Raw genomic sequence first — 15,258 nt, forward strand, 5'->3', positions numbered from 1 at the left:
TCCATCATTTTTGATGGACAATTTTGCCAGATACAGAATAAAGTATTCTTTCAGTACTTTAAATATGTTGTTCCATTGCCTTCCTTCTCTGTGGTTTTTGATGAGAAATTGGCACTTAGTCGTATTGAGAATTCCCTATAGATGATGAGTTGCTTATCTCTTTCTGCTCAGAATTCTCTGTCTCTGGCATTTGGCATTTTCATTATGTTATGTCTTGGAGTAGGTCTCTTTGAATTTATCCTTTTGCGAGTTTGTAGGACTTCTTGGATTTGTATATTAATGTCTTTCATCAGTTTAAGGAAATTTTTTGCCTTTTTTTTTTTCTTCAAATATTCTTTCTGTGACTCCCCAAATCCATATTTTGGTACACTTCAAGTAATTCCACAGGTTCCTTAGATTCTGTTCGCTTTCTTTCCATTCTTTTTTCTATCTTCTTTTCAGAGTTTATGATTCCAGTTGCCCTCTCTTCTAGTTTGCTGAATCTTTCTTCTGTCTGTTCACCTTTGCTGTTGATTACCTCTTGCATTTTTAATCGCCATTATTGTACTTTGCATCCCCAAATGTTGTTTGATTCCTTTTAAAAATTTCTAATTCTTCCTTTAATTCATGCATCATCCTCTTGATTTCCTTTAATTCTATGTCTATGTTTTCCTAAAGTTCATTGAGTTTATTTAGGAAAGTTGACTTGATGCTTTTGATTAGTTGTTCCAATGTTTGTGCTTTCTCTGTTATCTTAATTTTTCCCTTGAAAGGACCAGCTCCTATTTTGTCATAACTTGTGACATTTTGTTGATGTCTGGGCATTTTATTATTTTGATGTACTAACTCTGGAAATCAAATTCTCCCTCTTACCTAAAGTTTTAGTGTAGGTTGACTGTGTGTTATTTCTCTTCTTCAATTCTTAGTCCAATTTATACTGAAACTTTTAAACAGCCCATCATTAACAGTCCTCTTCTTCTCAGGTCTCTCTCAGCCTGTGTCTTGCCCTGAGCATCCACAGTGACTTTCAGAAATTCCTGATTGTTTCCCTCCTAGAGGATTTCTTCTCTCTAGCTCCTCTACCCAGAGTCCTGTGCTATACTTTTTGTTTTTATGCAGTTTTTCTTTCCCATCAGTTACAGTCTGTTCAGTTCCATTTGGGTACTTTGATCCACCTTTTCACTCCAGTTTTTAGCACTTGGTCTGCACTGTCCAAGCAGCAACTCCACTCTCTGTTACCACACAGCTCTTCTGCCTCAGTAACGTCTGTGTTAGGTGACCCAGACCTGTGTCCTGAGTCTGCCTTCCACAAAGTTAGATGGGATTGATAGACAAAGACACCCAATATTTTTGCTTAGGTGCACTAGTAGTCAGTCTCCAGGGTACCCTGACTGGGATTGTACCTCGGTTGCCAGACTGCCAGGGCAGGTTGTTCAGCCTTAGAGACCTACACTTTACATGTGACTGCCAAATTGCCACTGTGGGTCAGTTTTGCTTCTGGGACTCGTGTTTAAATGTGTTTGAGCCTCTAAACTACTGCATGGTTGGATTGGTCTTCTGGGACCTGCACTAGAGTGCCTGCGGACTGTGGAGCCAGTGCCACCATGAGTTGCACAGATTGCCATGCAGATCTGTTTGTGAGGATGGGATCCAGACTGGTAAATGTCCTGTAGCTCTTCTACAGTTTTTAAGGTATTTTTCCCCCAATTCAGCATTTACTGAGTTGTTCTCTAGTCTCGGTCATCTGTCAGAGTTTTGAGATAGTTGATTCTGTCCTTTATTATTTACTGGCCATCTTGATGATGTCACAGCCACACATCTCAAATTTTAACTTATAATATATATCCTGAAGTTTGTTCCTTTTTCCTGTATTCTCTGATTGCTTTATTTGGTCTAGAAATATTTACTTATCTACTAAAACAGGTACTGGGTAATGGGAATGGGCTATAAGCTGCTTAGGGTTGATTCCTGGTTCTGCCATTTGCCAGTTGTATAACCTTGGGCAGGTTAGTTAACCATTCTCTGCCTTAGTTTCCTTATCTGTAAAGTTGAGATAATAAGAATACCTGGGAAACGGACTTGGCCCAGTGGTTAGGGCGTCCGTCTACCACATGGGAGGTCCGCGGTTCAAACCCCGGGCCTCCTTGACTCGTGTGGAGCTGGCCCATGCGCAGTACTGATGCGCGCAAGGAGTGTCGTGCCACGCAGGGGTGTCCCCCACGTAGGGGAGCCCCACAAAGGAGTGCACCCCGTAAGGAGAGCCGCCCAGCATGAAAGAAAGTGCAGCCTGCCCAGGAATGGCCCCGCCCACACTTCCCGTGCTGCTGACGACAACAGAAGTGGACAAAAAGAAACAAGACGCAGCAAATAGACACGGAGAACAGACAACCGGGGGATGGGGGGGAATTAAATAAATAAATCTTAAAAAAAAAAAAAAAGAATACCTATCTTAGAGGCTATTGTAAGGATTAAATGACTTAATATATGTAAAACACTCAAAATAGTTCCTGGTACATAACAAATGTTTACTGAATTTTATTATTGTTGTTATTGTGGACCAGGCAGTGCTAGAAGCTGGACTGTTGAAATAAGCAATGATAAACAAGACAGTCCATGATCCCTCATTTTATGAAGGTGTTCTAATGGGAAGGAGAGACAAAAATCAAGTAAACAAATAAAAATAATCACCAGCTACTTTAAATGCTGTGAGGAAATCAATTTATGTTAAGGAAAATGTGGGGCAAGTCTAGTTGCGAGTTATTGCTGTATTCCACTTGAATAGTGATGATGGCTTAGGATCAGTGATGGCGATATGAGCTATGGGTGGGGGCTGTGTGTCTCTTTGTAAATAACCTGGGCTGTGTATATCAGACAATGAAAGGCTGCAGCTTTACTTTTGGTAACCATGCCAACCACTCCAGTGCTGGGAAGCCAATTAAACAATGTAAGCTCTATAGACTTTGAATATTCAGGGAGGATGCAAACTAAATATGTTAATTCAAGCCTACCTGAAATGTGGGAAATATGTGTTAACTCATGCTTACTGAGAATTCAAACAGTAGCTCATTTGGCTCTTCCTCTGTATAAAAAGTACCCGAAAATCTTATTTAAGGCTCGAGTTTTTGGACAGAGAAGCTTCTGAGCCCGGCCAGTCATAAATAAATTCTTTTTTTCCTTCCCAAAATTATTACTGAGTCCTGGCCTTCCATACAAAATTATTGAACCTCTCTACTTCTACAACAATGTTAATAGAAATGGAGGAGAATGGATGGATTTGCAATAGATTTTGGGGATAATAATAATTAGTATATTTGTTTTCAGGACTAAAGAAAAAGGAGAACTCAACGTTAGTTATTCATTTGTGTAATTTGCTTGTTTGCCCTATTTACTGAGAGCCTGGGCAGAGAGCATACAAGTTTGGTGGGGAAATCAAGATTTTGGTTGTGGACATTTAGATTGAAATAAATGTCAGACAGCCAAAATGTTAGGTTAGGTAATAAATGTGAAGCCCAGAGATTATAAATTTTCTTTTATTTGTTTTTATTTATTTCTCTCCCCTTCCCTCCTCCCCTTCCGCAGTTGTCAGCTCTGTATGTCCATTTGCTGTGTGTTCTTCTGTGTCTGCTTCTATTCTTGTCAGTGGCACCAGGAATCTGTGCCTCTTTTCGTTGCATCTTCTTGCTGAGTCAGCTGTCTGTATGTGCAGCGCCATCCTGGGCAGGCTGCACTTTTTTGCACTGGGCAGCTCTCCTTACGGGGCGCACTCCTTGTGCATGGGGCTCCCCTACGCAGGGGACACCCCTGCGTGGCACGGCACTCCTTGCGCGCATCAGCACTGCACATGGGCCAACTCACCACATGGGTCAGGAGGCCCTGGGTTTGAACTCTGGACCTCCCATGTGGTAGGCAGACGCTCTATCCATTGAGCCAAGTCCACTTCTCGAGAGATTATATAAATTATACTACTGCTCATAGTAGCCTTCTGAAAGGTTGCACTCCCTTGGCCCCTACCCCATCCTATTCTTGCAAATTTCTGAATTTGACATGGTCATGTTTGGAAAATAGTAACCTAATTAAAATCTTAACAGAATAAAATCAAAACTCTTTCAGCATGGCAAACAAAGCTCTCTCTGACCTGGGCATTTTTTTTTCATTTCTTTGCTACAAGTCCTAAGCATTTTATTCTTTACTTATACTGACTTTCAAATGTAACTTTCTTCTCCCTAGGTATCTTTATCCTGATTCTCCATTTGTAGACTCCATTATTCAAATTTCACTTGTGTTACATAAAATATTTTGTGATTGCCTACCATGTCCCAAGCACTTTTTAAATCATTGAAATCTTCTTTGATTACTTGCTACCTTACCTAGACTCAACACTCCACTTTATATATACTTGTTTCACAGCACTTATCCCATTCATTGTATTGTGATTGTTGATAGCTCTCATTTCCCTCCTAGATTGGGCCCTGAGCTGAGGATAAAAACGTTCAAATTTATCTTTGTATTCTGAGTACCTGCAGAGCTCTGGCACATAATAAGCACTCAGTATTTGCTGAAGGACTGGTTTGAGAGGCAGTGTTACATAATGGCAAAAAATTCAGACTTAAATTAGACCAGTCTGAGTTCTAAGGTTTATATCACCAGTGACTAACTGTGTAACCTTGGGAAATTATTTAACATCTGTGAACCTCAATTTTCTTGTCCTTAACTATGAGCATAATGATACTTACCTTTGTAGGTTGTTTTGAGAATTACAAGAGATTTTCTAAAATTTTCTACTGTAATTCTTTCCAGAAAGAAGTTATCCAATAAATGGGAGTTATTTTATCATTATTCTGAAAACAGTTGCCTGTAGGATGAAAAATTCTTGTGTCCTTGTGTTTAATGTAAATTAGATATTAGATGTAGAAGATTTTAAAGCCCCTAATAAGTGATATTAGAAGTATTAGGTAATTGTATAACTTACTGAAGTTGATCTTTTATTATTTTATAATATTCAGTTTTATTGGCAAGTGTCATTTCAATTTATTAAATTTAGGTTGCAGTTTGCTGACAATCTATAAAAATAAAATTTCAGCAGATATAAATGTGCACTGTTATGAAAGTATTGAGTACGTTAAAATATGAAATAGATACATTCTGAAGTTCTAATAAAATCCGGAGAGTTTCCATAATTGATTTATTTTAAAAATTTTTAATGGCTTTGTGTATGTTTACATTTAAAATTTAAGTAGATTAACAGGTATTTTCATTGACTACCTTTTCAACTCATAATCACAACAGTTTGATTTTTGTGTGAGTATGTGGTTTCTAAAATCCATATCTTTTAAAGCAGTGGTGTCTAATATATCTCCTACATTCGCTACTTGTAGTGAACTGGGAATTTATTCAAGCCAAATTCATATTTCCAATAAAGTGCTGAACTTACTCATAATATTATGTGATTTCATCAGTACTAATTACTTAACCCTGGGCATAGGTATTTACTGAGATTATTACCCTCTAGACCCCACTGGAGGGAGAGGGGATAGTGAGTAATTAAATCTTAGTTGTTGGGAAGCAGATTTGGCTCAACTGATAGAGCATCTGTCTACCATACAGGAGGTCTAGTGTTCAAAGCCAGGGCCTCCTGACCCATGTGGTGAGCTGTCCCATACACAGTGCTGACGTGTGCAAGGAATGCCCTGCCATGCAGGGGTGTCCCCTGTGTAGGGGAGCTGCATGCGCAAGGAGTGCACTCTGCAAGGAGAGCTGCCCCATGTGAAAAAAAACATAGCCTGCCCAGGAGTGGCACCACACACACACAGAGAGCTGACACAGCAAGATGATGCAACAAAGAGACACAGATTCCTGGTGCCACTGACAAGACTCCAAGCAGACACAGAAGAACACACAGTGAATGGACACAGAGAGCAGAGAATGGGGAGCAGGAAGGGGAGGGAAATAAATAAATCTTAAAAAAAAAACTTAGTTGTTATCATGAATCAACCAAGATTTAAGATATTGCGTTTTCACATTTATTGGTTGTGTCTATGTAACTAAATTGCATAGTCATTAGGGACATTTCCATTGATAATTTTTGTTTGTACAGGATGAATTTTTAAAAATTAGTTATCTAGATTAAATGAATGTCTTTAAATTGAATAAAAGTTTGTCTGATACTGTGTATTAGGAAGAATTTTCCCTGTATAAGCCTTCTCTATATCTCAGAATTTTTATAGGTATTCTTTGGAGACCTAATCCATATTTAATAAACCTGTTGTAATATAACTCCTCGACAACATGTGACAATTTTTGCAGGGCTTTTGTTTTGTTTTGTTTTTTGATGTTTTTGATGTTTTTGGGTAAGGACAGGTGCTTGGTGTTTCCTGTTCCACCATTTTCACTGACGTTACTATACATTGAGGTATTTGTTTTTAATGCAATTTCATTGGGATATATTTACATACCATACAATCCATCTAAAGTGTACAGTCATTGGCTTTTGGTATAATCACAGAGTTGTGCATTCATCAGTGCAGTCAATTTTAGAGCATTTTCATTACTCCAAGAAGAAAAACTCCCTACCCCTTAGCAGCCACCTCTTAATCCCTCTATCATTCCCTGGCCATGCATAACCACTAATATAATTCCATCTCTATAAATTTATTTATATTTACATTTTATATAAAGTAAAGCAATAAGTAATATGTAGTACTTTTTATCTGTTTCTTTCATGTAATATTCTGTTTGTACTGTTTGTATTCTTTGTACCATTGACCACATTCATAGTCCACAGCAGGATTCACTATGCTCTACATTCCCATGTTTTATCCTCTATAACATTCCTTCTAGTGACATACACAACCATAATCTTTCTTCTACGCATTTTATGGTTCTGGCTTTTACATTTAGGTCTTTTATCCACTTTGAGTTAATTTTTGCATAAGGTGTGATATAGAGTTCCCTTTTATTCTTTCAGACATGGATATCCAGTTCTCCCAGCACCATTTGTTGAAGAGATAGTCCATCCCAGCTGAGTGGACTTGGTAGCCTAATCAGAAGTCATTGGTGAGGGTCTATTTGAACTCCCAGTTCAATTCCATTGATCAGTGTGTTCTCCCTCTAAGCCAATAGTATGCTCTTTGGCCAGTGAAGCATTGTAATATGCTTTAAAGCAGAAACTGTGATTCCACCTTTTTTTTTTCCATAGTATTGCTGGTTACAGACATTAGTTGGGCTTTCTTTTTTTAATTAACTTTATTTTGTACATTTAATAATTGAAAATATAAACAAAAACTAAAAAGAAAACATAGTTGAATAAAAACATACACTTCTCATTTAAATGTACTGGATACATATAAATTTGTTTTTGAATCATACAATATGTTACACAATATATTTGGTTCATAATAACACAGTCATACAGTGCTTGTCCTTTTGTGTCTGACTTGCTTCGGTCAACATGATTTCCTCCAGGTTCATCCATGTTGTCATATGTTTTACCACTTCATTTCTTCTTACAACTGCAGAATATTCCATTGTGTGAATAGACCACAGTCTGTTTATCCATTCTTCTGTTGATGGATACCTGGGTTGTTTCCAACTTTTGGTAATAGTGAATAATGTTGCTGTGAACGTCAGTCTGCAGATGTCCGTTCTTGTCACTGCTCTCAGTACTTCTGGGTATATACCCAGTAGTGGTATTGCAGGGTCATGTGGCCAGTCTATTCTACTTCTTTAGGAACTGTCAAACACTTCACAGTGGCTGTACCATTCTGCATTCCCACCAAAAGTGAGTAAGTGTTTCTATGTCTCTCCATCCTCTCCAACACTTGCAGTTCTCTGTCTTTAATAGTGGCTATTCTGATAGGTGTGAAATGATATCTCATTGTAGTTTTGATTTGCATTTCCCTAATCATTAGTGATGTTGAGCATTTCTTCATTTGTTTTTTTGCCATTTGTATTTCTTCTTTGGACAAATGTCTATTCAAGTCTTTTGCCCATTTTTTATTTTATTTTCTTTAAACCTTCAATCTTTGGCCATTAAGTATTTTTTAAAGATTTATTTTTTATTTATTTCTCTCCCCAGCCCCCACACCCAGGTTGTCTGCTCTCTGTGTCCATTCGCTGCATGCTCTTCTGTGACTGCTTCTATCCTTATCAGCGGCACTGGGAATCTGTGTTTCCTTTTGTTGCATCATCTTGTTCTGTCAGCTCTCTGTGTGTGGAGCCATTCTTGGGCAGGCTGCACTTTCTTTTTTGTTGGGCGGCTCTCCTCACGGGGCGCACTCCTTGCGTGTGGGGCTCCCCTACCGGGGGGACACCCCTGCATGGCAGGGTACTCCTTGCGTGCATCAGCACTGCACATGTTTTGCCCATTTTAAAATTGGATCATTTGTCTTTTTATTGAGTTGTAACATCTCTGGATATTAAACTCTTACTGGACATGTGATTTCCAAATATTTTCTCCCATTGAGTGGGCTGCCTTTTCACCCTTTTGACCAAGTCTTATGAGATGTAAAAGTGTTTAATTTTGAGGAGTTCCCATGTATCTATTTTTTCTTTTGCTGACCATGCTTTGGGTATAGGGTCCAAGAAACCACCACCTACCACAAGGTCTTGAAGGTTTTTCCCTACATTTTCTTCTAGCAGTTTTATGATCCTGGCTTTATATTTAGGTTTTCGATCCATTTTGAGTTGATTTTTGTATAGGGAGTTAGATAAGGGTCCTCTTTCATACTTTTGGTTATAGATATCTGGTTTTTCCAGCACTGTTTGTTGAAAAGATGTTTTGTCCAGATTCTGTCATTTTCGTTCTTTTTTTAAAGATATTTTTGGCTATTCGGTGCCCCTTTCCCTTCCAAATAAATTTGGTAATTGACTTTTCTATTTCTGAAAATTACTCTCTTGGAATTTTTATTGGGATTGAGGTGAATCTATAATCAGTTTCTGTAGAACTGAAGTTTGAAGATTGAAGTTTCATGATGTTTAGTCTTTCAGTCCAGGAACATGGAATATCTTTCTATTTCTTTAGGTTTTGATTTCTTTTTGCAGTGTTTTGTAGTTTTCTGAGTAGAAGTCCTTGACATCCTTGGTTCAGTTTATTTTGAGATATTTGATTCTTTTAGATGCTATTGTAAGTGGAATTATTCTTGATTTCATCCTCAGATTGCACAATTTAAATGTATAGAAACACTACTGATTTTTGCATGTTGATCTTGTATCCCGCTGCTTTGCTGATCTCATTTATTAGCTCGTAATTTTGTTGTAGATTTTTTGGGACATTCTATATATAGGATCATATCATCTGGGAACAGTCAAAGTTTTACTTCTTCCTTTCTGATTTGGATGCCTTTTCTTTTTCTTCTCTAAGTGCTCTAATTAGAATTTCTAACAAAATGTCGAATAACAGTGGTGGCACTGTTGCTTGTTTCCGATCTTACAGGGAAAGCTTTCAGCCTTTTACCATTGAGTATGATGTTGGCTGTGTGTTTTTCATATACATGCCCTGTATAATGTTAAGAAAGTTTCCTTTTATTCCCTTCCAATCAAGATGATCATGTGTTTTTTCCCCTTAATTGATTTTCTTGTGTTGAACCACCCTTGCATACCTGAGATAAAACCCACTTGGTCATTGTGTATAATTCTTTTAATGTGTTGTTGAATTCAATTTACAAGTATTCTGTTGAGGATTTTTGCATCTATTTTCATTAGATATTGGTCTGTAATTTTTCTTTTTGTACAGTATCTTTATCTGACTTTGGTATCAGGGTGATGTTGACTTCATAAAATGATTAGTTAGAGCTCCCTTCTGTTAGATTTTTTGGAAGAGTTTGAAAGGAGTTGGTATTAACAGTTCTTAAAATTATTGGTAGATTTCACCTGTGAAGGAATCTGGTCCTGGGCTTTAATTGTCAGGAAGTTTTTGATGACTGATTCTTTACTTGTTATTGGTTTGTTGAGGTCTTGTATTTCTTATAGAGTCAGTGTAGGTTGTGTGTTTCTAGGAATATGTACATTACATTAGGTTGTCTAATGTGTCGCATACAGTTGTTCGTAGTATCCTATTATGATCTCTTTTGTTTCTGTGTGGTCAGTAGTAATGTCCCCACTCTTGTTTCTGATTTTTAAAATTTGCATCTTCTCTCTCTCTCTCTCTCTTTTTTTTAATCAGTCTAGCTAAGGGATTGTCTATTTTATTAATCTTCTCAAAGAACTGACTTTTGGTTTTGTTGATTTTCTCTATTGTTGTTGTTTTGTCTCAGTTTCATTTATTTCTGATCTAATCTTTATTTCTTTCCTTCTGCTTTTTTTGGGATTTGTTTGCTGTTGTTTTTCTAGTTCTTCCAAAAATGCAGTTAGGCCTTTGATATAAACTCATTTTTCATTTTTAATGTGGGAATTTAGGGCTATAAATTTTCTTCTCAGCACTGCCTTTGCTGCATGCCATAGGTTTTGATATGTTGTGTTCTAATTTTCATCCTTCTCATTGTATTTACTGATTTCTCTTGAAATTTCTTCTCAGACCCACTGATTAAGAGTGTGGTGTTTAACTTCCATTTATTTGTGAATTTTCCTGTTTTTCAACTGTTATTAATTTCCAGCTTCATTCCATTATGATCTGAGAAAGTGCTTTATATAATTTCAGTGTTTTTATATTTATTGACACCTATTTTGTGACCAAACATATAGTCTATCCTAGAGAAAGATCCATGAGCACTTGAGAAGAATGTATATCCTGCTATTCTGGGGTGCAGTGTTCTGTATATGTCTGTTAGGTTTAGTCCACTTACCATATTATTCAAACTTTCTGTTTCTTTATTGATCCTCTGCCCAAATGTTCTATCCAATTCTGACAGTGGTATATTGTAATCTCCAACTATTATTGTAGAGACATCTATTTCTCACTTCAGTTTTTCTAGTGTTTGTCTCATTCATGTACCTAGTTAGATACATAAATATTTATGATTATTATTTCTTCTAAGTGAATTACTCCTTTGAACAATATGTCCTTTTGTTTCTAATAACAGTTTTGCATTTAAAGTCTGTTTTGTCTGATATTAGTTGTACCTCTTTTTTGGCATGAAATATCTTTTTCCAACCTTTTGCTTTCAGCCTGTTTGTATCCTGGGTCTATGGTGAGTCTCTTGTAGACAGCATATAGATGGGTCATAATTTTTTATTCATTATGTGTTTTGACTGGGGATTTTAATCTTTTAACATTCATTGTTATTACTGTAAAGGCATTACTTACTTAAACTAATTTCTCTTTTGGCTTACATATGTAATATCTTATTTTTATTGATCTTTTTTACTCTTTCAGTTACCCTTTCTGATAATCTTCATTTCTACACTTTCTGCCAAGCCTCTCCTCTCCTATCCTTTCAGTCTGCAGAACTTCCTTTAGTATTTCTTGGAGGCTGAACTCTTGTTAAGGAACTCTCTCAGTTTCCCTTATCTGTGAATATTTTAAACAGCCCCTCATTTTTGAAGGAAAGTTTTGCCAGATATAGAATTCTTGGCTAACAGTTTTTTCTTGCAGTGTCTTAAATATATCATACCACTACTTCTTGCCTCCATGACGTCTGATGAGAAATTTATATCCCCTGTAAGTGATGGGTTGCTCTTCTCTTGCTGCTTTCAGAATTTTTTCTTTTCTTTGATACTTGACATTCTGATTAGTATTTGTCTAGGAGGTGGTCTACTTAGATTCATTTTGTTTGGAGTATGTTGTGTTTCTTGGATAGGGATATACATGTCTTTCATAAGAGTTGATAAGTTTTTGGCTACTGTTTCTTCAAATATACTTTCTTCCCCTTTTCTCTTCTCCTTTTGGACACCATTGAGCATATGTTTGTTTGCTCCATGCTGTGTCATTCAATTCATTCAATTCCCCAAGACCCTGCTCAATTTTGGTCTATCTGTTCTTTCTTTTCAATTTCAGGTGTCTTTTCTTCTAGGTCGCTGATCATTTTTTCTGGCAGTTCAAATCCTCGAATTTATGCCACTAATGTATTTTTTTAAACTGTATTTCAGAAGTTGTGAACTTATAAAACATTCGTCATGTATATGCGTAAAATTCCCATACAACACCCCTTCACCAACATACCACACTGTTGTGGAACATTTGTTACAGATCATAAAATAATATCATCAGACTATTACCACTAACTATGGTCAATAACATACATTTGGCTCACTTTTCTTCTGTACCTCCCTTGTTATTAACACAGTACATCTTTGACATTGCTGCAAGAATATTACAGTATTGCTGTTAACAATAGTCCATAGGTTACATTAATTGAATTTTCCCAAGCTTCTCCACATTCCCACCACCCTACAATAGTGAAATATATATATTCTAGTTCACAGAAGGGCATTCTTGTATTTGTAGTATTAACCACAATTCTTATCCACCTCTGGGTTCACTATGTTATTCAGTCCCTAGATTATTCTCCAGCTTTCTTTCAAATAACATATACATTCCTCAACTACCCTTTTCAGCCTCAATCCCATTCCATTTATAAACCACCTACTACTCACTATAATGTGTTCCCATCAACTCTATCCTTTGGCACATTTACAGTCAAGGTAATTAAAACTTCTACATACATTAAGCATCAGTACTCCTTCACAGCCCTCCTCTTATCTCCTAATAACCTGTACTGTAGGTTTTAACTCCATACATTTATTCTTTGTATTTAGTTCATATTAGTGAGACCATGCAGTATTTGTCCTTTTTTCAATTTCATTTAGCACAATGTCTTCAAGATTCATCCATGTCATCATATGTGTCCCAATTTCATTTCTTCTTACTGCAGCATAGTATTCCATTGTATGTATTAATATATACTACATTTTGTTTATACATTCATTGGTTGATGGGCACTTGGATTGTTTCTGTCATTTAGCAATTGTGAACAACGCCACTATGAACATCAGTGTGCAGATGTCTGTTCATGTCACAGTATTCAGTTCTTCTGGATATATTCCTAGTAGAAGAATTGCTGGATCATATGGCAGTTTTAAATGTAGCTTTCTGAGGAACCACCGATCTGTCTTCCACAGAAGCTGCACCATTTTACAATTCCACCAACAGTGAAGGAGTGTTCCTATTTCTCCACATCTCCTCCAGCACTTATTGTTTTCTGTTTTTTTTTTAAATAACAGCTATTCTGTGCACTGTGAGATGATATCTCATTGTCATTTTGATTTGCATTTCCTTAATAACTAGTGATATTCTACAGTTTTTCATGTACTTTTTGGCCATTTGTATTTCTTCTTTGGAGAAAGGTCTATTTAAGTCTTTTGCCCATTTTTTGATTGGATTGCTTGCTCTTTTATTACTGAGTTGTGTGATCTCTTTATATAGAATGGAAATCAACCCCCTTATAGGATATATGTTTTCCAATTATTTTCTCCCATTGAATGGGCTGCCTTTTCACCTTCTTTACAAAGTCTTTTGAATTACAAAAGTGTTTTAAGTTTGAGAAGTTCCTATTTATCCATGTTTTCTTTCATTGCTCGTGGTTTTGTTGTAAGGTGAGGTGTAAGAATGTACCACCTATCACCAGGTCTTGAAGATGTTTTCCTACATTTTCTTCTAGGAGTTTTATGGTTCTAGTTTTTATATTTAGGTCTTTGATCCATTTTGAGTTCATTTTTTTATATAAGGTGTGAGATAGGAGTCCTCTTTCTTTCTTTTGGCTATGAATATCTAGTTCTTCCAGCACCATTTGTTGAATAGACTGTTCTGCCCCAGCTGAGTGGGACTGACAAGTTTGTTAAAAGTCACTTGACCATAGATGTGAGGGTCTGTTTCTGAAGATCAGTTTGTGTATCTATCTTTATGTCAGTACTATGATGTTTTTACTAGTGTAGGCATGTAATATGATTTAAAGTCTGGAAGTGAAAGTCTTTCAATCAGCCTTGCTTCCCCTCATGCCAGGGAGAGTCAAGTAGCTACCAGCCTTTTTCCAACTTGGACAGGTTCAAACTTTAGCTGTTCTTAGGATTATACTTTAGCCAGCTGAATTTACTAATCCATACAGTTCAAGTCAGTGCTTGACCTTCTCTTCCTCCCCCGTTTTTGGGAAATGGCATTTCCAGCTCCAGCCATGCAATAGCTCCTGAAACAACTATCGCTGACGGTGGAGGATGAGTATCAGCTTCTGCAGTGTGGAGTGCTTTACTGACACAACTTCACTGCACATGGGCATTGTCCACCTTCCATTCTTTCAAGGATGTCACAGGATGGTCTTCTGGTCTTCTGGGCCTCCAAACACATACTTTAGATAGCTCTGGGTAATTACTCCTCTAATGTATTTTTATTCTCATGCGTTGTGTTTTTCATTCCCGTAAGTACTATTATTTCTCTTTGTAAGCTTTCACATTCTTCTTTATTCTCACCCAGTGTCTTTTTTTTTTTAGATAAATATTAAAAATGTGATTTTTAATAATATAAGTACAAAATTTTATTCCTTTATACAATTGTAATGGGATTTGGATCAAACCACTAGAATTTATTTAAAAAACAAAATAAAACAATGATATAAAAACTGCAAGGAGGTCTGAATCCAAAGTTTTCCTCTAATAGTACCAAATACCACAAGGTACAGAATATTACAAATGTGTACAAATTTTAAATACAAATACAATAGGATTGGGTTTCAAAAGAAAACAAATGAATAAAAAGCAGGTCCTCATCATGATTTCATTAATGCGTATAAATTCACCCAGTGTCTTCTTAATATCCTTTGTCTCTTTAGCCATATTTTCCTTCATCTCATTGAATCAATTTAGGAGATTTGTTTGAACATCACTGATTAATTGTTCCAATATCTGCTTCTCATCTCATGTTTCAATTTTTTCCTTAGACTGGGCCTTATCTTCTCTTTCTTAGTATGGTTTGTAATTTTTTGCTTCTTTGATTCTTGGTTAATTTAGTCAGTATTTTGAAAATTGTCCATGTTTTATCTAAACAGCTGGTCACCCACTAATGGGCTGCAGATAGTAACAAAGGACCCTGAGGAAAGGCACAGGAAAGATGCCAAAAAGCCTTCATTCTCCCACCCCACCCTTTCTGCTAAGTATTTCCAGCAAATGACACTAAACGTACCTTTCCCTGCAACCCTTGGGGGAAGTGTATTTTCTGCAGCTCACACTGGGCAGTGTTGAAACAATGTCCACTGGTATTGCCCAACCTGGCTGGCTATGGCTACGATTCAGAGCCAGGCCCCACGGTCCAAACTCCCTGATCAGAAGCCACTTTTGCCCTTGGGCATGTCTTCCCTG

General features: G+C 36.8%; 1 protein-coding gene across 4 annotated transcripts in view; it reads left to right on the forward strand.

Annotated features, from left to right (window-relative positions):
* The window catches only part of ZRANB3 (zinc finger RANBP2-type containing 3), a 362,849-nt gene that overhangs the window by 34,409 nt on the left and 313,182 nt on the right, over positions 1-15,258 (forward strand). The gene's annotated exons all lie outside the window — the stretch shown is intronic.

Source organism: Dasypus novemcinctus, chromosome 7 (assembly GCF_030445035.2).
Source record: "Dasypus novemcinctus isolate mDasNov1 chromosome 7, mDasNov1.1.hap2, whole genome shotgun sequence".
Taxonomy (NCBI): domain Eukaryota; kingdom Metazoa; phylum Chordata; class Mammalia; order Cingulata; family Dasypodidae; genus Dasypus; species Dasypus novemcinctus.